Raw genomic sequence first — 21,276 nt, 5'->3', positions numbered from 1 at the left:
CCTGGGCTCAAGCGATCCTCCTACTTCAGTGTCCCAAGTAGCTGAGACTACAGGCACACGCCAGCATGCCCGGCTGGTTTTTTAATTTGTATTTCCTTTGAGACAGCGTATCTCTCTGTCGCTCAGGCTGGAGTGCAATGGCTCAATCAGCTCACTTTAGCCTTGAACTCCCGGGCTCAAGTGATACTGCCACCTCAACCTCCCAAGTATGCTACTACAGGAACACAAACTCCTTTTTTAAATTTTTTGTGGATATGGGGGTCTCACTATGTTGCCTAGGCTGGTCTCGAACTCCCAGGCTCAAGCAGTCCTCCTACCTCAGCCTCCCCAAATGCTGGGATTACAGGTGGGAGCTACTGTATGCCTGGCCTTATCTAAGCTGTTTCCCTGAAAATCCCCGACTTGGGTAATGATTCCATTGGCCCCACCATGCCCTGTCCTGCCTTCCTGGCTGTGCCCAAGCTTGGTCCCTGCCTGCCTGCCTGCCTCACTCTCTGGGTCTCGAGCTTCTGTGACACATGACTCCTCTCTCTTCCTGGAGTGATCCAAGCCCTGCCACTTCCTGACTTTGCCCACACTGTACCCTCTGCCTGGGGCAACTTCATGTCTGCCCATTGTCCCTTAGGCCTCAGCCCAGGCACAAGCCCCTGCCTCCGGAGGTCATCCAGGCCTCACCAGGCTACACCCTCTCGTAAAATTGGATTCCCTCCCTTCAGGGCAGGTTTATAATGAAATCCTCCTCAGAGGCCAGGTGCGGTGACACCCATCTGTAATCCCAGCACTTTGGGAGGCTGAGGTGGGAGGATCACTTGAGGCCAGGGGGTCGAGACCAGCCTGGGCAACATAAGAGAGACTCTTGTCTCTATAACAAATTTAAAAATTAGCTCACCAGGCCAGGCTCAGTGGCTCATGCCTGTAATCCCAACACTTTGAGAGGCCGAGGCAGGTGGATCACGAGGTCAGGAGTTCGAGAGCAGCCTGATCAACACGGCGAAACCCTGTCTCTACTAAAAATACAAAATTAGCCAGGCATGGTGGCACGCACCTGTAATCCCAGCTACTCGGGAGGCTGAGGTAGGAGAACTGCTTGAACCCAGGAGGTGGAGGTTGCGGTGAGCCAAGATCATGCCATTGCAGTCCAGCCTGAGCAACAGAGCAAGACTCTGTCTCGAGACAATAAAAACACACAAAAAATTAACTCGCCATGATGGCACATGCCTATAGTCCTAGCTACTTGGGAGGCTGAGGTGGGAGGATTCCCTTCAGCCCAGGAGTTTGAGGCTGCAGTGAGCCACTATGATTGTGCCACTGCACTCTAACCTGGGCAAAAGCGAGACCCCAGGCTAGAGTGCATGATTTTGGGTCACTGCAACCTCCACCTCCCAGGTTCAAGTGATTCTCCTGCCTCAGCCTCTTGAGTAGCTGGGACTACAGGCATGTGCCACCACGCCTGGGTAATTTTTGTATTTTTAGTAGAGACAGGGTTTAGTAGAGACCATGGTGAAACCCCGTCTCTATAAAACAAATCTCTACTAACCCCATCTCTACAAAAAACAGCTGGGCGTGGTAGTGCACACCTGTAATTCCAGCTACTTGGGAGGCTGAGGCACGAGAATCATTTGCATCTTGGAGGCAGAGTTTGCAGTGAGCTGACATCGCACCACTGCACTCCAGCTGGGATGACAGAGCAAGACCCTGTCTCAAAAATAAGAAAAAGGAACAAACAACAGCAACGACAACAAAAAAACCTCTGTGTCAATCACAGCCTTCAAGCTAGGGGAGAGGCGGCCGAATTCTGCCCTCTGCTAACTAACTATAGCTTTGTGGAAATGGGTGAGTGGCATGCCCTTTTGAGCCTCAGGGCCCCATCTGTAAAATGGGCATAACCATCATGCCCGTCTTTAAGAACAGCCTTGGGGGTAAATGAGTGGAACTCATGGAAAGATCTCAGCCCACAACCTTCCACAGAACAGGCGCTTCTCACACAGTAAGTAGCAGGAGTGCAGAGGCTGCAGGCATGAATCCAGCCAGACTGCCTGGGTTCAAGTCCCAGCTCCCACGTCTTGGTAACTATGTGGCCTCAGACAAGTTACTTAATATTTCTTTTTTTTTTTCTTTTCAGAAGGAATTTTGCTCTGTCACCCAGGTTGGAGTGCAGTGGTGTGATCTCGGCTCATTGCAACCTCTGCCTCCCGGGTTCAAGCAATTCTCCTGCCTCAGCTTCCTGAGTAGCTGGAATTACAGGCACCTGCCACCACACACAGCTAATTTTTGTATTTTTAGTAGAGACGGGGTTTCACCATGTTGGCCAGGATGATCTCGAACTCCTAACCTCGTGATCCGCCTGCCTCAGCCTCCCAAAGTGCTGGGATTACAGGCGTGAGCCACCATGCCCAGCCAAATCTAGGGCCAGAACGTGGCTGCAGCATATAAAAAGAATTGAATTCCATACTTTTGTTAACCCTGTTTTTTGTTTGTTTGTAGTTGTTGCTCTTTTTGAGACAGAGTCTCGCTCTGTCGCCTAGGCTGGAGTGCAGTGGTGCAATCTCGGCTCACTGCAGACTCTGCCTCCCGGGTTCAAACTATTCTCCTGCCTCAGTCTCCCAAGTAGGTGGGACTACAGGTGCCCACCACCACACCCGGCTAATTTTTGTGTTTTATTAGAGACAGGGTTTCACCATATTGGCCAGGCTGGTCTGGAACTCCTGACCTTGTGATCCGCCCACCTCGGCCTCCCAAAGTGCTGGGATGACAGGCGTGAGCCACCACACCCAGCCCCTCTTTTGTTTTTGTTTTGCTTGCTTCTTAGGGTTGTTTTTCTATTTATGGTAAAGGCATTGGCTTTCCATTTGTGGCATCAATAGAATATTTCCTGTTTACAATAACCTTATGTCATAGTAAATGGTAAAGGGATTTAAAGCAGTGGTTTTCAGCTGCCAGAGGCCTGAGAGAGTTTGGGCATACTCTGTGTGATCGGGCAGAAGGCCTGTGGGAAGTTTAGCAGAGGACAGGGCCAGGAAAGGTGATGGACAGTGGGGGTCTGTCCTGGTCACCAGGCCCCTGGGTCCTGCCCACCTGCTTGGAGCTCCCCACCCATCACACATGATGCTGCCAAGCCCTCTGGGTATTGTGGGCAAATACCTTAGGAGAGAAGCTGATGAACTTTGTTTCTTGAAATGCACAGATTCCTTGGACATCCCTGAGAGGTCAATCATGAAAGTCAACTTGGTTTTCTCCCCCTCATTTGGGTTCAGAATTTAAAGTCCACACACACAGGCAGTAAGATGATATAGATAAGGACATCATCACTCGGTTTCGGATGTTAAAATGTCTAGGTGGGTTAGGGGTGATTTGCGATCACACAACCTTGTGGCACAAAGAGGAATTCCCAGGCCAGAGGGAGACATTTTATTGCCATGTTATGATCTTATCATTGAGTTGAAAGGCAATCTTGTTTCATTTTGGATTCTTTCTTATGTTTATGTCTTCTAAGGGCACTTTGAATTTCCAAGCAAATAATAATTTTGAATTAGCTTTTAATCATTGACTTCTAGCACAGTTATATGACCAGAAACATGCTGTGTGATTTGATTGCTCTCAAATATATTGAGATTTGCTGGAACAAAATAAGTCAGGTTAATTTTTGTAAATGTACCATGCATGCTTAAAATGAATGTATCTACATTTGTTCCTGAGATACAGGTTGATGGACGGATGGCTACATGGATGTGATGGAGATGGTTTACTATCGGGACCTTCCGCATCCTGCTGATGTTTTGTTGCTTAGGATATGAATGGCTGAGCGGAGGCTGTAAAACCTGGCACCCTGCTTGGGTATGAGGTTCTTCCTGCCATCCTGCCATCATTTGTTTTTTATGTTTTGTCGCCAAAAGTGACCTTGAGGAACCCTGGGAGCTCAGGAAGGAAGGAGCGCCCAGAAGCAGGGACAGGGAGCTGGTTGGGGAGGACCAGAAATCAGGTTTGTGAAGGTTCCAGAGAGGACCTGTCCTTGCGAGGAGTGTGGGAGACTGAGATGGGGGAGGGGTCATTGGAATGATGCGGGCGCTACTTGGCGTTGTCCATTGTGAGGCACCACCGGGGTCATCAGGGATTGGTGGAGAGGGAGTATAAAGCCCCAGGGTTGCCAAGGGAGGGCCCAGACCGAAGAAGGTTTGGTGGATAGCAGAACCTTTTTGTCTCCCTCTAATTGCTCCTAAGCCTCACGCTCCCTTGCCCCGCGTGTCCTGTTGCTTCCCTGATCTTCTCCGTGACCTGTAGCTAAACCTTCCACCAGCGCTTGAGAACTTAATTTGAACCGGATCCTTTCCCAGACCCCTTTCTTCTTCTCCTCGTCCTCCTCCTCCACCTCCTCCAGGTGCCCAACAGCCCCCTTCTCCTCCTTTCCCTTCCCTTACTTCCCCCCTTCCCCTCCCCTTCCCCTCCCCCTCCCCTCCCCCTCCCCAACTCAGATCCGGCCCCGGTCCCCGTCCCCTTCCCTCCCCCCTGCCCTAAGCCACCTCCACCTCTGTCCTGGCCGCCTCAGGGCGCCCTGAAAGGACCAGGACATGCGGCTGCGGCTGCGGCTGCGGTGGTGGCTCCTCTTTTGGCTCCTGCTGGGATTTATCAGCCATCATCCCACCCCTGTGAGTAGACGCTGGACCCGCGGGGTTTCTTCCTTTTTACTGGGCTGTGTCACGCGGCATGAAATTACACAGCTCAGGCCTGTAATCCCAGCACTTTAGGGGGCCGAGGTGGGCAGATCACTCGAGTCCAGGAGTTGAAGAGTAGCCAGGGCATCATAGCGAAACCCCATCTCTACAAAAAATTCCAAAAAAGATTAGTTGGGCCTGGTGGTGCGTACCTGTTATCCCTGTTACTGGAGAGGCTGAGGTGGGAGGATCGCTTGGGCCCAGGAGCTGGACGTTGCAGTGAGCCGAGATGGCCCCGCTGCACTCTTGTCTCTAACAAACAAAATGGACCAAAACAAAGTGAAATGTCATTTGATTTGTGTCATCTGGTTTGATGACTTTTTTTTTTTTTTTTTAGACAGAGTCTCACTCTGTCGCCCAGGCTGGAGTGCAGTGGCAAGATCTCGGCTCACTGCAACCTCCGCTTCCGGGGTTCAAGCAATTGTCCTGCCTCAGCCTCCTGAGTAGCTCAGATTACAATGCCTGGCTAATTTTTGTATTTTTAGTAGAGATGGGGTTTCACCATGTTCGCCAGGATGGTCTCCATCTCTTGACCTCGTGATCTGCCTGCCTCGGCCTCCCAGTGCTGGGATTACAGGCGTGAGCCACCGCGCCTGGCCAAAATATATAACCTTAAGTGTCAGTTTACTAACTTTGGAAAGTACATACACCAGCATAAACCAACCCCCTTTCAAGATCTACATTATTTTATTTATTCATTTATTTTTTTGAGACAGTTCCTCCCTTGTTGCCCAGGCTGGAGTGCAATGGGGCAATATCAGCTCACCGCAACCTCTGCTTCCCAGGTTCGAGCGATTCTCCTGCCTCAGCCTCCCGAGTGGCTGGGATTACAGACATGTGCCACCACTCCCAGCTAATTTTGTATTTTTAGTAGAGATAGGGTTTCTCCATGTTGGTCAGGCTGGTTTTGAACTCCCGACCTCAGGTGATCCGCCCGCCTCGGCCTCCCAAAGCGTTGGGATTACAGGCGTGAACCACCGTGCCCAGCCAAGATCTACACTATTATGTCACCCCAGAAAGTGAACTCTCACTCTTCCCAGCCAGTCTCTTTCTTATCATAGGTTAGCTTGCTTATTCTGGAATTTCGCGTATACAGATGCATGCCATGCCATAGGTACTCTTTTGTGTCTGCTTTGTTCTGCTCAACACCATGTTTCTGAAATCATTACCATTGTTGTATGGTTCTCTAACTCCATCATTTCCATTTCAGACTCAGCATATGCTGAGTTCAACCTGATGAAGGGCTATCTCTGTTTAATTCACCATCTTGAAAGAAACATTTAAAATTCAGATGTTTTCAAGAATATATAGTTAAATCCTGAGGAATCGATGTAGAAATGTTATCACAAGCTGTCTGAACTTACTCAGGGGAAGTCTTCATCTTCACTCACATAAGAGTCTAATGGAATTAATATCAACAATCTTAGAGAAATCCCACACTATTCATGCCATTTTCATGATCTCCGCCTTGGTAATTTTTTTTTGAGACAGAGTCTCGCTCTGTCACCCAGGCTGAAGTGCAGTGGTGCGATCTCGGCTCACTGCAACCTCTGCCTCCCGGGTTCAAGTGATTCTTCTGCCTCAGCCTCCCAAGTAGCTGGAACTATAGGCGCGTGCCACCATGCCCTGCTAATTTTTTGTAATTTTAGTAGAGATGGGTTTCACCGTGTTAGCTAGGATGGTCTCAATCTCCTGATCTCATGGTTCACCCACCTCGGCTTCCCAAAGTGCTGGGATTGCAGGCGTGAGCCACCACGCCCGGCCCACCTTGTTAATTTTTAAGCACTAAAATTTGATACTTATTTGTGAATGAAGTAATCTCTTCGTTGTATTTTTTTTTTTTACTTATGCTGAGCTTTAAATGACAAAGATTCATATAATCCAAGAGAGAAGTATTATTTAGAGGGATTCTTTTACCATGTGATATATAATAAATGCATCCAATGTTATACATCAATTTAAAAAACAAGTAAATAACTTTAAAGAAAAGATAACTACTGGCCAGGTGCAGTGGCTCACACCTGTATTCCCAGCACTTTGGGAGGCCGAGGCAGGTGGATCATGAGGTCAGGAGTTGGAGACCAGCCTGGCCAAGATGGTGAAACCCTGTTTGTACTAAAAATACAAAAATTAGCCGAGTGCGGTGGCAGGCGCCTGTAATCCCAGTTACTCAGTAGCTGAGGCAGGAGAATCGCTTGAACCCGGGAGGCGGAGGTTGCAGTGAGCTGAGATCATGCCACTGCAATCTAGCCTGGGTGACAGAGCAAGACTTTGTCTCCAAACAAAAAGAAAAGATAATTACTTTATACTTAGCTTATCTTAGCCATGAGTGACGGGCTGCATGTGGCCCAGGACAGTTTTGAATGCAGTTCAACACAAATTTGTAAACTTTCTTAAAACATTAGGAGATTTTGGCCAGGTACAGTGGCTCATGCCTGTAATCCCAGCACTTTGGGAGGCTGAGGCGGGCAGATTACCTGAGGTCAGGAGTTCGAGACCACCCTGGCCAACATGGCAAAACCCCATCTCCACAAAAAATACAAAAATTTGCTGAGTGCATTGTCAGGCACCTGTACTCCCAGCTACTCAGGAGGCTGAGGCAGGAGAATCACTTGAACCTGAGAGGCAGAGGTTGCAGTGAGCCGAGAGCATGCCACTGCACTCCAGCCTGGGTGACAGAGTGAGACCCCATCTCAAAAACAAAACACCAAAACAAAAACAAAAACAAAAACAAATGGCTGGGCACGGTGGCTCACACCTCTAATCCCAGCACTTTGGGAGGCCGAGGCAGGCAGATCGCCTGTCAGGAGTTCAAGGCCAGACTGGCCAACATGGTGAAACCTCATCTCTACTAAAAATACAAAAATTAGTCGGGCATGGTGGCAGAGACCTGTAATCTCAGCTACTCGGGAGGCTGAGGGAGGAGAATGGCTTGAGCCCAGGAGCTGGCGGTTGCAGTGAGCTGAGATTGCACCACTGCACTCCAGCCTGGGTGACTGAGTGGAGCGGAACTCTGTCTCCAAAAAAAAAAAAAAAAAAGAGTTTTTTTTTTAGATCATCAGCTATTGTTAGTGTTAGTGTATGTTATGTGTGGCTCAAGACAACTTTGCTTCTTTTAATATAGGCAGGGAAGTCAAAAGATTGGATATCCCTGCTTTATACCAAGAAAGACAGCACCCCACATTTGCAATGCCTAAAAACACTACCATCCATCTGAAAAACATGAGACTTCTAACTTCTGTTCTTTTTTGTAGCAGTGGAATCCCACGGTGATATCTGAGGGATGTGGTTACCTTTTGGAGGAGGTTGATGGTTTCTAAGGATGATTCTTTCTGAGTGAAATATTGTCGGTGTCATTGACCTTTTCATTATTTCAACTATTATTATTCCAGGTTATCAATACTCTGGCTGTCTATCGTCATCGTGAGACTGACTTTTGTGGAGGAGTTCGAGACCACCCTGGCCAACATGGCAAAACCCCATCTCCACAGAAATTGGATAATTTGATAATTATCATTATTGGGTTTCTGAGACCTTACACATTTACCATTCTCTTCTGCACAAATTACCTTTGTGTGAGTATACTAACTTTCTGTAGAGGTATACTTGTAATCACAAATAAGAATAAATTATATAAAACAATTCACATTTCTGGACTTCATTATGAATATGTGGTTTTACCCAAACAATCAGGGAAATGATTTATTAGCATAAGAATTATGAAAATGTCTGCCATTTACATTATGAAAATTAAATAGGTCGGTGTTTGTTTAATAGAATGTCAACAGAGCTTTTGGTCAAAAATAAGTTTTTTTAACCTTTGTGCTATTTATCACAAATGGAGTATGAGGTTTCGTCACTTAAATAGGAAATTCTTTCTAAACTCTTCTGCTTTATAGTTCTATCGTATGGGTGGAAGGAAAGCTTCCAATCTCCTCTCTGAAGATTCACTGCAGAAATGAGCTGACAACAGACAGCTTAACAGGAGAAGAAAAACCTAGAACAGGCATAAACATGGGAATCAGCTGAAAAATGAGACTGCTAGAAGGGCCAGATGGTTGATGCTTAAAGAGCACCCTCTTCTGAGGGGAGAGGGAGATAGATGGAGATGTAGGCCATTTAGAGGGGCAGCAAATGATTTTTAGGGGAAATGAAAGAGGCCAAGGAACAAACAATTGGCCTGAGACAAAGTTCCTCTGAGGTCATAGGGACGAGGTGACAAACTGCCGGAAGGTGAAGGGCAGAACTGCACTGCGTCTCATGATGCAGAGAAAGCCCCAGAGAATCTCTTAGAACTGCCCTCCAAGAGAATCAATGAAAAGTGTGTCTGGGCAGGGTAATTTTGAATGACATCATTCAAAGTGCATGTTCCCACTTGCAACTGGAGAGAGATCAGTATGTCAAAAGTCTGTACTTGGTAAGAATTTGGCTGCTAAGTTGTGCCATAATTTGTCTTTTGAGCCTTTTTTCCTTTGGGTAAGTTGAGCTCTACATTTTGTCTTGCCATTCATGACAGTAAAAATGTGGTCGTCTGGGGGCTGAACCTCCTTCTGAACAATGATCCAAGATAAAAGTACTAATACCACAATGCTTTTTTATATTCAAGGGAAGAGGAAGTATGTTTCAGTTTAACCACCTAGATAATTACACGTCATTTGGCACTGCCTTTCAAGATATGTAGAAAACAGAAAATATATGAGTTATGAAGATATCTAGGCACATTTAACATTCTCTATGCCACTTAGTCCTGAACAGAGAATTTTCGGTATAAATTGGAGGAAGCTTTTTTTTTTTTTTTTTTTTCTTTTCTGACCCCCGAGACGAGTCTCCCTCTGTTGCCCAGGCTGGAGTATAATGGTGTGATCTCGGCTCACTGCAACCTCCACCTCCTGGCTTCAAGCGATTCCCCTGCCTCAGCCTCTCAAGTAGCTGGGATTACAGGTGCCCACCACCATGCCCAGCTAATTTTTGTATTTTTAGTAGAGTCAGGGTTTTACCATGTTGGCCAGGCTAGTCTCAAAACCCAACCTCAAATGATCCACCCGCCTCAGCCTCCCAAAGTGCTGGGATTACAAGCGTGAGCCACCACGTGAGCCAGGGGAAGTTGTTAAATTTACCACTTTTTAACAGTTCCATTTAGGAAAGTTCAGTTGAGCTGTTGGACTTGGACGTCTTCGCACCTCTCATCTTTGTCCTTGTCATCTAGTCATCTATACCATTACCTCCTAAGCAGGGACATCATGGGTGCCATGAAGCATTCATGCGTGATGGCATTTCTTTGCTTGTCATTTCTTCATGTGTTTGACATTTCTCCTAGCTCCAAACTGGGCCAGCTACCTTTCCTATGAAATCTAGCAGTAGCTGTGGGATTGACGTGGTTGCTCTTTTCATCTTTTTAGATTGCCCATTGCTTCTCTTGAAATCCTAGTACATGATTTTTTTTTTGATCCTATGTGCAGAAATCAGGAAAAAACAAATTCTACAAAGAATTTGAAAGATATTATTTCAGGCCAGGTGTGGTGGCTCATGCCTGTAATCCCAGCACTTTGGGAGGCTGAGGCAGGTGGATCACTTGAGGTCAGGAGTTCAAGACCAGATGGGCCAACATGGTGAAACCCCATCTCTACTGAAAAGACAAAAATTAGCCAGGCATGGTAGCAGGCACCTGTAATCCCAGCTACTTGGGAGGCCGAGACACAAGAATCGCTTGAATCTGGGAGGTGGAGGTTGCCGTGAGCCAAGGTAGCGCCAGTGCCCTTCAGCATGGTTGAGAGTGACACTCCATCTCAAGAAAAAAGTCATTTCAATGACTACCTCAGGAGATTCATAGGTATCTGACCCACATCTGAGATGGGATTTGCATTGCATTTTCGCTATGATGAGAACAAATATTTAATATCTTAGAAGATTAAAAGCATACTGTGATAATATGGAAATCTTGGTGGGAATTCAGTCATTAGTGAGAATGTTTTGCGTTAAGTTCAAACCAGCCTCAATGAAGCTGATGTGAGGGAAGGGAAAGTGAACTCTGAGTAGAGCAGGGACAGAAGGAAGATGCTCCAGTGCAGATCAGGAAGGAGCAGGGGGTGAAATGTTACAAATTCTAGAACTCAGAGAGCTGAAGGTAATTACTTCCTTTTCAAGTTGTGAAACATGTTAACCTGTGGTAAAATACTTATAAGATGATAATAACCATCTAACCATGTTGAAGTGTACAGTTCAGTTGTGTGAAGTATATTCACGTCATTTTTTTTTTTTTTTTTTTTTTTGAGATGGAGTCTCACTCTGTCACCAGGCTGGAGTGCAGTGGTGGGATCTTGGCTCACTGCAACCTCTGCCTCCTGGGTTCAAGCAGTTCTCCTGCCTCAGCCTCACAAGAAGCTGGGACTACAGGCGTGCATCACCATGCTCAGCTAATTTTTGTATTTTTAGTAGAGATGTGGTTTCACCATGTTGCCCGGGATGGTCTCCATCTCTTGACCTTGTGATTCACCCGCCTCAGCCTCCCAAAGTGCTGGGATTACAGGCGTGAGCTACTGCACCTGGCCTTTTTTTTTTTTTTTTTTTTTTTGAGACAGAGTTTCAATTTTGTTGCCCAGGTTGGAGTGCAATGGCACAATCTCAGCTCACCACAACCTTTTCCTGCTGGATTCAAGTGATTCTCCTGCCTCAGCCTCCCGAATAGCTGGGATTACAGGCATGCACCACCATGCCTGGCTAATTTTGTATTTTTAGCAGAGACAGCATTTCTCCATGTTGGTGAGGCTGGTCTCAAACTCCCGACCTCAGGTGATCCGCCTGCCTCGGCCTCCCAAAGTGCTGGGATTACAGGAGTGAGCCACCGTGCCAGCCTCATGTCATTCTTGTGTGTGTGTGTGTGTGTGTGTGTGACAGAGTCTCATTCTGTCGCTCAGGCTGGAGTGCAGTGGTGTGATCTCGGCTCACTGCAACCTCCGCCTCCCAGCTTCAAACGGTTCTCTGCCTCAGCCTCCCGAGTAGCTCGGATTACGGGTGCCCGCTGCCATGCCCAGCTAATTTTTGTATTTTTAGTAGAGACGGGGTTTCACCATCTTGGCCAGGCTGGTCTTGAACTCCTGACCCCGTGATCCACCTGCCTTGGCCTCCCAAAGTACTAGGATTATACGCATGAGCCACCGTGCCCAGCCGTCATTCTTATATTATTATTTCCTAGGTGTCTTTCCTGAAGACTATCTTCTGGTCTCGAAATGGACATGATGGATCCACGGATGTACAGCAGAGAGCCTGGAGGTCCAACCGACGTAGACAGGAAGGTATGGCTCTGTTGGAGTCCCCATAGTGTGGAAATGAGTTTGCCCTGGAAAGGGAAAGAACAGCTTCTTGCCCTCAGGTTTCTCACCTTCTCTTCTCCTCACTCTCACCAAGGGCTGAGGTCCATTTGTATGCACACAAAGAAAAGAGTTTCTTCCTTTCCAGGAAATAAAATTGGCCTGAAAGACGTCATTACTCCATGGAGACATGTGGAAAGAAAATTTAGAGCGAAAATCCATAAGGGGAAGGTGACAACGAAAATCAACCATCATGACAAAATCAATGGAAAGAGGAAGACCGCCAGAAAACAGTAAGATGTGCCTTGACACAAATACTGTTGTATGAACCATGTGCCAATCAAAGTAGACAACTGTAAAGTCCTTGAGAATATTTTCTACAATATTTGTGGCACATTCAGTGGGTTCAAAATTGAGTTTGTCCTTTCTGCTTCATTAGTTTAAGCTGTATAATTCCTTTCCCTTCCTACATTCTTGTTTGTCATTTCTTCGGGGGAAGAGGAGTTGCTAGTACTGGCATTGGTTTTCCTTTCTCTGTCTTTTTTTTTTTTTCCTGAGATGGAGCTTTGCTGTTGTTGCCCAGGCTGTAGTGCAATGGCACAATCTCAGATCACTGCCTTTTGGGTTCAAGCAATTCTCCTGCCTCAGCCTCCCAAGTAGCTGGGATTACAGGTGCCCACCACCACGCCCAGCTAATTTTTGTATTTTTACTAGAGATGGGGTTTCACCATGTTGTCCAGGCTGGTCTCGAACTTCTGACCTCAGGTAATCCACCTGCCTCAGCCTCCCAAAGTGCTGGGATTAGAGGCGTGAGCCACCACAGCCAGCCTTTTTTTTTTTTTTTTTTTTAATTTTGAGATAGAGTCTCGCTCTGTCGCCCAGGCTGGAGTGCTATGGTGCAATCTTGGCTCACTGCAACCTCTGCCTCCCAGTTTGAAGCAATTCTGCCTCAGCTTCCGGAGTAGCTTGGATTACAGGTGTGTGCCAGCACATTTGGCCAATTTTTTTTTTTTTTTTTTTTTTTGAGACAGAGTCTCACTCTGTCACCCAGGCTAGAGTGCAGTGGCATGATCTTGGCTCACTGCAACCTCCACCTCCCAGGTTCAAGCGATTCTTATCCCTCAGCCTCTTGAGTAGCTGGGACTACAGGCATATGCCACCATGCCCGGATAATTTTTGTATTTTTAGTAGAGGCGGGGTTTCACCATATTGGCCAAGCTGGTCTAGAACTCCTGATATCATGATCCACACACCTCGGCCTCCCAATGTGCTGGGATTACAGGCGTGAGCCACCGTGCCCGGCCCGATTTTTGTATTTTTAGTAGAGACAGGGGTTCACCATGTTGGCCAGGCTAGTCTTGAACTCCTGACCTCAGGTGATCTGCCTACCTCAGCCTCCCAGTGTGAGCCACCGCACCCAGCCTGGATTGTTGAATTCAATGCTTGGGTCACCTCCAGATTCATTTTCACAGTCTTTCATGTTTTGGTCATATTACATTGTATTTTGCTGCCATATGACTGATCTTTTTTTGTTAAATGTGAGATAGTTGTTAAAAAATATTTAGCAATGAATTGAGGCCTAGTAGCATGTTATCTTGCTGCAGAAGAGATGGGAGTCTACTTCTGGGGGATGGTCAGGGGTCCTCCATACAGGCGGCAACTGAGGTCGTCGGTGCAGGCTCAGTCCCTACAAAGGCCAGGGTATTTTCTGTCCACCTTTATTCTGATGCATGACTCTTCTGGGTCTCAACCAGAGCCAGTGGACTTCAGTATGGGTCGCTTTCATTGGCAGACCCTCAATCCACTTGTTTTCCATCTAATCCCATGCATGTGTGCAAAAGCTGCTGTGCTTCTTTGCATCTCAGTAGTTCCTTCTGGAATTCAGCAATGAAACTCAGGGAAATGGGTTCCAAATGCGAGGCTGACTTTCGTCCTGGGTTTCCTTCTTCTCCATCTTCACCTCATGTCTGTTTACTGCCATGTTAGCAATTTGATGTATTCAATCATGAGTTTTATATTCTGTTTGGTGTCCCCCATTGTTCTCATCGGAGATCAGAAGCTTCAGATGCACTTATGTCAACTCAAGAGTAGAATGCTTCCTTAGCTTCCCTCCAGAGTCAGGTTTTGTGTTTCTAGTTCCCAAGTGCACAGCAGGAGTAGTGATGTCCTCACTGGCTTCTCATTTGCATTAAACTGTGAGCTTCTTTAGCGTGGGGACAGGACCCTGCTCCCATTGCATTCTCAGCACCTCACCACACACTCCTTGTTGGAGGCCACTCCAGACAGCATGTGCTGAAGGATGCCCTGTGGTCAGAAACAAGTTCATTAACTTTCTCTTTGAAGTGTTTTTGTCCCTGTTTCCTAGCATTCTGGGAATTTTACACATCCTTCCTATAAAACCAAGTATCAGGTGAGATCCTTAGGATCAGGACCATGAATCAAGTGGTGTGAGGGCAACACAGCAAACTTACCCTTTTTAGGCCATTTCCTTTTTCTGCCCTCAATCTCTGTGAACTGAACCTTGTTAAAGTCAGTCAACACCAGGGTAGATGGTTTGCCATTGTCACCTATTTTCAGGACATAACACCCTGACTTAAGAGCCATTCCGACCATTTCTAATTCAATAGATGCGCCCAGCATTCAGATTGCCTTTTCTCTCAACCAGGATCTTTAAAGTCGATGACAAGAGTTCCAGTCCTGAATCATGGCAAAGTGCAGTAGTGAACTGCGGGGTTAATGACACCATATTCTGGAAGGATCTCTCTATGGCTGATGGTCTCAGTTCCGGCATCAGCCTCTGACTGAGAATCAGGTCCCACACAGGAGGAGTCAGATGAGGAGCAATCCTCTGCTTCCGATGGAGTTAGTTGTGATGAATTGGTGAGGTCTGGTTTTTCACACTGAACTAAAATGAGCTTTCGCTGTGTCAAGCACAAGACTGACCCCAGAGACACACATAGTGCACCTCATAGAAGCTTTTAATAGTCTTTATATTTACTAAAGAATAGGACTAACTATGGAACTATGAAGATGAGCTGGAAATGACAGGTGACTTGCCAGCAGGCCAGAGTGTGACTTTTTTTTGTCCCTCAATGGGAGGTGTCCATTCTCCCTTTGGTTGTGAGAATCAGTTGGTTCATTTGTGGAAAGGTTGCAGGGGGGATCTTTGAATCACAGCCTTCAGATGCCAGAAGGGCAGAGGGAATCCCACACGGGCTGGTGGATCATGTGTGTGCATTTCTCTCCCTTCTAATCTGAGGAAACTAAGCATGAAAGAATGTGAGCATGCAGAAAAGGAGAGGCAGGTATCAGAGGCAGAGGAAAATGGGAAATTGGATATGAAAGAAATACACACCTACAAGTGAGTTCAGAAACTGAACCCCACCCTCCTGGGAAACACCCATTGGAGTGTTGTTTTTAACCTTTGTACAGTGTTTAGACCCAGTAAATGCATAAACAGAAACAAATGGTCAGAAGATATATCGTGAGAGAGAGAGAGAGTTCACAAAACAGAAAACAAAGTACCTTAATATTTACCAGTGACCAAAAGATGTGAAGCAGCAAAACATCTCCTGACCCCATTGCCAGCTAGACTGTGTGGAAACTCGGTTCATACCAGCCATTCTAGGGGTGGGGTGAGTTGTTGTCATCCTTAGGAAAGTGTGTTGTTGTAGGATCAACCACATCCTTCAAAAGGACTATGCCTGTTTATAAGCCCAGCTGTTTCTGCCCTGTGAAACACGGTAAGGATATTAATACAAAGAGAATACAGCTTTATCATAAAAGATGCTCAATGAAGGATGAATTAGGGATATACTGAGAATGGGGAAGGAAACTATCATCTCAGAAGTCAGCAGGCAGTAAGCAAGAGGAGGAATCAATATAGCAACAGTTTGGATCAGACCGTACAGTTTTTTTGTTTTTGTTTTTCTGAGATGGAGTCTGGCTGTGTCACCCAGGCTGGAGTGCAATGACGTGACCTTGGCTCACTGCAACCTCCGCCTCCCAGGTTCAAGTGATTCCCCTGCCTCAGCCTCCCGAGTAGCTGGGATTACAGGTGCCTGCCACCACGCCCGGCTAATCTTTGGTATTTTTAGTAGAGACGGGGTTTCACCGTATTAGCCAGGATGGTCTCAATCTCCTGACCTCGTGATCCATCCACCTCGCCCTCCCAGAGTGCTGGGACTACAGGCGTCAGCCACCGCGACCGGCTCAGACTGTACTCTTATAGCCATCTGAAATACATTTTCTAGGTAGAGATAGATTGTGTAAGGGTACAGTTGTGAGGATAACAGAAACATGGCAGATTATTTAAAATCATCCTGAAAGTGGTGCTTTATCTGATGAAAGTGATTGTAATCCATAGGAAAATGTTTCAACGTGCGCAAGAGTTGCGGCGGCGGGCAGAGGACTACCACAAATGCAAAGTAAGGAGCTTCCTCCCCGCAGTTGCAGGATAGTTCAGTGCTGATGCAGATGATGCCACGGCTCTTAGACTCTCTCAACATTCAATTTCTCATGTGTTGGCTTTTTCAGATCCCCCCTTCTGCAAGAAAGCCTCTTTGCAACTGGGTAAGTTTGTTTGTTTTCCTTGCTTTTGAACATAGTCTGCCAGGTCAGGACATGGATACATTTTTCTCCCTACAGCTCTGTGCTCAAGCCCTGCAGAGGGAGATGGCAGAGAGAAAGGCTGCCTACAAGCATCACAGTCCCATCCCTGTTGGTAACCATGTTGTGCAAAAACACCTTCATCCCCACCCAGTGGGGCCCCTGATCTAATATTCAAAGTGTCAGAGGTTCCATATTTGTAATAGCAAATGGGCCCTGACTGTAAATTAGTGAAGAGTGAATGTAACTTATTACCCACAGGGACAATTCCAAATGAAGGCCTTAAATGATGCTCAGCTAAGCTGGTTCTTGTGTGGCCTCTGTACCTTCAAAAGCTGCCGAGTCCTATGATTACACGTGACGGGACTTGTACACTTGAAGTGAAACACAGTTTTAAAACTTGCTTTGTTTAGAATTCCCACCTCATTTTTCCATGGACAAAAGTATTCTTTATGTCCTAGTGCACTTACAATTTGGTATTACCTGGGAGTGAAAAGAAATATTACAGCCATGCCTAACTGACTTCTTGAGGTAAGATTGTTCTGTCAGAAAACCCTCTCCCAGTTCCCCTGCAGCTCTTCAGGAATCCACATCTCTCCAGAGCTCTTTGTTCTCATGGGTGGCACCTCCAGAGTGAAGAAGATCCTTTGTCAAGAAGGGAAACAGAGGGGAAGTGAGAGGGTCCTGCAGGCAGAGCTGGAATCAACTTCCACTCTGCCTCTTGCAAGCTGTGTGACCCTGGGCACAATTTCTCCTTCCTCTGGAAACCTCTGTTTTCTTAGATTTGGAGCAGGGTGGTCACACTGACCTTGCAGAGTTCTGAGAATCAGAGACAGAACATAAAAGGCCTGGAAAACATTCTCCAAAAGGAAGCTGCAACATGTGTGGACAATGGGCTTTTCATGACTCTCTTACTGTCTGTTGACCTGGTGCAAGAAACATGCTCTGGTGATGGCTGTGAGGGAGGAATGAGGATGGACATAGACACTCCTGTGTCTCAAACATGCTTCTTTATTACTCTGTTATGACTCTGTCTTCCCTGGGGCAGGACCCCAGCCTGCCTACGTTTGCAGACAGACACAGTGGCATGTGGAGACAACAGTGTGTCCCAATGACTTTTCTTTACTCCCCAGCTGTCGGCAGTACTCAGTGGAAGGGTGATATTATGACACTGATACTGCTATTTTGAAACCTGGAGGATGGAAAGGTGCAAAAATCTATCACCAGCAACAGAAGGTGCAGACCCTGTTGGTGGCGGTAATTTTGTCCATCAAATGAATATGTGTGAAAACATTCCCTTCTTCGGCCCTACAGGTCAGAATGGCGGCAGCGGAGCATCGTCATTCTTCAGGATTGCCCTACTGGCCCTACCTCACAGCTGAAACTTTAAAAAACAGGATGGGCCACCAGCCACCTCCTCCAACTCAACAACGTTCTATAACGGATAACTCCCTGAGCCTCAAGACACCTCCCGAATGTCTCCTTCGTCCCCTTCCACCCTCAGTGGATGATAATATCAAGGAGTGTCCTCTTGCTCCTCTTCCACCCTCTCCTCTTCCACCCTCAGTGGATGATAATCTGAACGAGTGTCTCCTTATCCCTCTTCCACCCTCTCCTCTTCCACCCTCAGTGGATGATAATCTGAACGAGTGTCTCCTTATCCCTCTTCCACCCTCTCCTCTTCCAGCCTCAGTGGATGATAATCTCAAGACTCCTCCCTTAGCTACTCAGGAGGCCGAGGCGGAAAAACCACCCAAACCCAAGAGGTGGAGGGTGGATGAGGTGGAACAATCACTGAACCCCAAGAGGCGGAGGTTGAGTAAGCTGAGAACACGCCATTGCACTCAAGCCTGGGCAATAAGAATAAATCCGTGGGTCGAAAAAAAGAAAAAAATCAAAAAATAAAACAAAACCCACACTCCAAAAACAAACTAACAAAGAATAAATAAATAATATAAAAATAAAATAAATACTGCAGTCCTTATGTTATTGCTTTGTTTCAATATCTGGTATGATTGCCTGAGGGACCTGAGGTTTTTAATTAATTGTAGGGTTTTTTTTTTTAATCTTTAGAAGTGTTTGGTTATGTAAAATATGATTATTATTATTTTTTTTTTGAGACTGGGTTTTGCTCTGTCACCCAGGCAGGAGTGCAGTGGCTCGATCACAGCTCACTGCAGCCTCAACCTCCTGGGCTTCAAGCAGCCTCAGCCTCCCAAGTAGCTGGGATCACAGATGTGTGCCACCACGCCTGGCCAATGTTAAAAAATCCTTTAACTTTTTTGTAGAGATGCACTCCTGGACTCAAGCCATCCTCCTACTGGTCCCGACCACCAGCCTCTTTCTGATAAACATTTACACTGTTTATTATCTGATGCCATTTCTATCTTCTTCCTTGTCGTCCAGACATCAAAGAAGTAGGTTTCTTCAGGGTTTTCTTTTTCAAGTCCTCATTGTTAAAGATCACTCACATTAGGGCCAGACACCACGACTCATGCCTGTAATCCCAGCACTTTGGGAGGCCAAGGCGGGCAGAGCACTTGAGGTGGGGAGTTTGAGACCAGCCCGGCCAACTTGGTGAAACCCCACCTCTACTGAAAAACATACAAAAATTAGCTGGGCGTGATGGTGCATGCCTGTAGTCCCAGCCACTTGGGAGGCTGAGGCATGAGAATCGCTTGAACCCAGGAGGCAGAGGTTGTAGTGAGCCAAGATCACATCAGCACACTCTAGCCTGGGTGACAGAGCAAGACTCTGACTCAAAAAATAAATAAAATAAATATCACTTACATTAGATATACCCAAGGGGTGTTCTATAGAGAGTTGGAAGCAGTGGTTATTGCAACAGGGGCACGGAAGTCATCTGGCTATGCCAGGATGCCCAGGGGATACTCGGGGTGGATGGCATAGTGGTGCTGGGGACTCACCGCACAGGACGCTCTGATTGACGCACTGCCAGGAGTAGCGCTCTGTCTTGGGGCTGCAGCCGGCCTCCTCAGCTCGAGTGTAACAACAGTCGTGGCCATGGCAGCACCTGCGGATGTCACATGGGCAGGACAGCAGGTGGGTGAAGCTCTCTCCTGGCCCTCCTCTCTTGCCAGGACCATGGGTGACTGAAGACCCCCAGGGAGGCACAGCATCCTCTTATCTAAGTTTTTTTTGTTTTTTTTTAAGAGACAGGGTCTTTCTCTGTCGCCCAGGCTGGACTGCAGAGGCACAATCATAGTTCACGGCAGCCTTGAACTCCTGGGCTCAAGCGATCCTCCTACTTCAGTGTCCCAAGTAGCTGAGACTACAGGCACACGCCAGCATGCCCGGCTGGTTTTTTAATTTGTATTTCCTTTGAGACAGCGTATCTCTCTGTCGCTCAGGCTGGAGTGCAATGGCTCAATCAGCTCACTTTAGCCTTGAACTCCCGGGCTCAAGTGATACTGCCACCTCAACCTCCCAAGTATGCTACTACAGGAACACAAACTCCTTTTTTAAATTTTTTGTGGATATGGGGGTCTCACTATGTTGCCTAGGCTGGTCTCGAACTCCGAGGCTCAAGCAGTCCTCCTACCTCAGCCTCCCCAAATGCTGGGATTACAGGTGGGAGCTACTGTATGCCTGGCCTTATCTAAGCTGTTTCCCTGAAAATCCCCGACTTGGGTAATGATTCCATTGGCCCCACCATGCCCTGTCCTGCCTTCCTGGCTGTGCCCAAGCTTGGTCCCTGCCTGCCTGCCTGCCTCACTCTCTGGGTCTCGAGCTTCTGTGACACATGACTCCTCTCTCTTCCTGGAGTGATCCAAGCCCTGCCACTTCCTGACTTTGCCCACACTGTACCCTCTGCCTGGGGCAACTTCATGTCTGCCCATTGACCCTTAGGCCTCAGCCCAGGCACAAGCCCCTGCCTCCGGAGGTCATCCAGGCCTCACCAGGCTACACCCTCTCGTAAAATTGGATTCCCTCCCTTCAGGGCAGGTTTATAATGAAATCCTCCTCAGAGGCCAGGTGCGGTGACACCCATCTGTAATCCCAGCACTTTGGGAGGCTGAGGTGGGAGGATCACTTGAGGCCAGGGGGTCGAGACCAGCCTGGGCAACATAAGAGAGACTCTTGTCTCTATAACAAATTTAAAAATTAGCTCACCAGGCCAGGCTCAGTGGCTCATGCCTGTAATCCCAACACTTTGAGAGGCCGAGGCAGGTGGATCACGAGGTCAGGAGTTCGAGAGCAGCCTGATCAACACGGCGAAACCCTGTCTCTACTAAAAATACAAAATTAGCCAGGCATGGTGGCACGCACCTGTAATCCCAGCTACTCGGGAGGCTGAGGTAGGAGAACTGCTTGAACCCAGGAGGTGGAGGTTGCGGTGAGCCAAGATCATGCCATTGCAGTCCAGCCTGAGCAACAGAGCAAGACTCTGTCTCGAGACAATAAAAACACACAAAAAATTAACTCGCCATGATGGCACATGCCTATAGTCCTAGCTACTTGGGAGGCTGAGGTGGGAGGATTCCCTTCAGCCCAGGAGTTTGAGGCTGCAGTGAGCCACTATGATTGTGCCACTGCACTCTAACCTGGGCAAAAGCGAGACCCCAGGCTAGAGTGCATGATTTTGGGTCACTGCAACCTCCACCTCCCAGGTTCAAGTGATTCTCCTGCCT

At 47.3% G+C, this 21,276-nt stretch overlaps 1 pseudogene; it reads left to right on the top strand.

The window, feature by feature from the left end:
• The first annotated feature begins 4,550 nt into the window (after positions 1–4,550).
• LOC129393024 (nuclear pore complex-interacting protein family member B15-like) lies at positions 4,551–18,574 on the top strand (annotated as a pseudogene).
• The last annotated feature ends 2,702 nt before the right edge of the window (positions 18,575–21,276 follow it).

This window comes from Pan paniscus, chromosome 18 (assembly GCF_029289425.2).
Source record: "Pan paniscus chromosome 18, NHGRI_mPanPan1-v2.0_pri, whole genome shotgun sequence".
In the NCBI taxonomy this organism is placed as follows: domain Eukaryota; kingdom Metazoa; phylum Chordata; class Mammalia; order Primates; family Hominidae; genus Pan; species Pan paniscus.
Note: the sequence above shows the minus strand (reverse complement) of the source record. Positions and strands in the feature narration are given on the sequence as shown.